Source organism: Nannospalax galili, unplaced genomic scaffold (genome assembly GCF_000622305.1).
Source record: "Nannospalax galili isolate Female #2095 unplaced genomic scaffold, S.galili_v1.0 scaffold235, whole genome shotgun sequence".
NCBI classification, from domain to species: domain Eukaryota; kingdom Metazoa; phylum Chordata; class Mammalia; order Rodentia; family Spalacidae; genus Nannospalax; species Nannospalax galili.
Window position 1 is genome coordinate 1,656,811 of NW_008338118.1, and position 2,720 is coordinate 1,659,530.

Genomic DNA, 2,720 nt, shown 5'->3' on the forward strand with positions numbered 1-2,720 from the left:
CACCACTAAGGAGACCAAGCCTTGAACATATAAACCTTTGAGAGGACAGTCTTCATCCTAACCATAGAAGATGTTAATGCTGTACCCAAATAAGCAGCAATTAATTCAGAATAACTTCTTTATGCCAGAGTATATGAGAACACATTAACTGACCTTTCCTAAATATGTAATCTTATTTTTCGTCTACTGATTCATCAAATAAGAGTAAAAATGCATGTCTTTAGAGTGTGCTAGAAAAGATGGATATATCTGAATGCCATGTATTTAATGTCAAAAATACAAAAGTGCAACTATAGTCAAACATAAAAGGATCCAGCTACTATATGACTTTAAGTTAACCTATATCTTACACTTTAAAAAAATTATAGTACAAACTTTTGGAAGTGATTGTTTTTCTTATTAATATTTAAAATAAATTTAAGTGAAAAATATTGAATTGTTTAGGGTATATTTATTATCCCCAGGCCTCCTCCTTTTCCTCTTCCTCCTCTTCCTCCTCCTCTTCCTCCTTCTTCTCCTCCTCCTTTTTTGGTTTAAGGTAGGAACTTTTATTTTGTATATATTTATTGATTTTTTGTGTATTTCATACATAACATCTTAATAATTTTTATAGACCCTCCCCATTTTCACCCTCCCATAATCCCCTTTCTGGATTTCATGCATTCTGTCATCTATGTTAAGGCCTAGTAAGTCAAATTAGTGTACTCCGACATCCCCCAGCACAAGTTCATCCACTGGGATCTAGTCAGCCTATCTAGAGAGTCATTTCCTTAATGCAGATCAACTCTCCCTCACCCATCATTAATCAGCTGCCAATAGTTCTTGGGGCCTGCTGTCCTTTACCCCACTACATCTATGCTGTTTTTTTGTCTGCTTGGGTTTGCATGCTGACACCATCGATGTAGGTGCATATAAACAAGGTCCTTGAAGCCTGTGGTACTCTGTTTCTGTATGGGAATGCATCTTCTCCCCTGGGTCTTACAGTCTTTCTGCCCCCTCTTCTGCAATGGTATCTGAGCCCTGAGTGAGTGAAGTTTAATATAGGAGTCCTGTTCATGAACCACACTCTGCACTCTTATTTGGCTGCACTTTGGCCATTTGTGACCATTTGTGTTCATTGCCCTCTGATGAGTGAGAGAGCTTCATTGATGAGAATTGAGAGATGCATTAGTGTTCTTTCTACCCCTTGTTCTACTATGTTCCATAGAGAGGAGATATAGAGGTTAGATATAGAGGTTCCTTGTACATGTGTCACTTAGGGTTGGGCATTTTACAAACAATTTCTGTGTGTGACCAGTTGTGGAACTCTGTAATAGTCTCTATCTGTTGCAAAAGAAGCTTTTTGGATGAGTGGTAACTGATAGACTTGTGAATTATAAGGATCTATATTTAGCATATAGTAAGAAATTACACTTGTTTATGGATATAATAGCTTTAGAATTTTCTTTAAGATCTATGACCCCTCCAGCCATGTATATTTGTCTATATTTACAGTACCACACATGAGTTCCCTCCCATTGATTGGGCTTTATGTCCAATTATGTTGCTATTGATTACCCCACAAATAAAAGGGCCACTATTGCTCTAATATAGTTTGCTGTGCTAGTCATTGTTGTGGATATAAAGCTTTAAAACTGGGGTTGGACCATCAATTGATGTTTTCCTTTAGTAGCTTGTGTAGTGCTCTCCAAGACTATGAGTGCTAGCTAGCCTTCAGGGAGGTGGTTTCCAGGTCAATTCAAGCTCCACTGTTCCAAGTATTGTGTCCGAAGTACGTCGTGTCTTCAGCATAAGGGTCTTACCTTCAAGCTCTGGGACACAATCAAAGGTTGTAGCAATAAGCCTGTGTAATTTTGGGAGTCTCTTGGACTATTCCAAGAACTCAAAGGAAAGTTTCTTCTGTCTGGCACTGTTTCCTGTTATATAGCCTTCAGTTATACACATGGACTCATGTAGAGATATTGTGTGTGTAAATTTTCAGTAGACTTTTGAACTAATACATTTCCCTCTGGTTTTTCAGACCAGCTAAGAAATATTTCTCTCTCCTCTCTCCTTGTCTAATGCTCTTTCCTTCCTCCTCAGTTAAAGTACCCCATTTTTCCCATTTCTCCTTGATAATACCTGTCTCCTTGGCTCCCCCCCTCTCCTGAGCTCTTTCTTTCCCCTTACTCCCTCGGTTCCTTGTATAACCGAGACTTTCTTAAAATAATGCATCGCCCTGCTCTTTTGGGATGTTTTCCTATGGGGAGGCCTTAGAGTGACAGAAGCTAGCAACACTTTTCCCAATAGCTATTGCTCAACTATCTAATTTTAATGGTTTAAGATGCACAGTCCTCTTTCTTTTTCAGTATGGAGAAATATGTCTATCACTTTAAGAACAGTACTCTAGACCAAACATTTCATAGGCAGTAAGCAAATAGCTTGGGCACTCACAATATTCCTAAGATTTTGGGGGCATATAATGCAGTTGACCCTATACTATAATGTGTCTGCTCTCTTAACAGTAAAACATTTTAGCACTGAAAATCCACATACATTTTATCAATCAACTACTGCCATATATTGTTTTTGTAAAAAGATTATTTATTTATTTATTTATTTATTTATTTATTTCGTGTGTGAGGAACACGCCTGTGCCAAAGCATTCATGTGGAGGTCAGAGGATAACTTTCAAGGAGTCGCTTCTGTCCTACCATATGGGTTCTGGGGATAGAACTCAA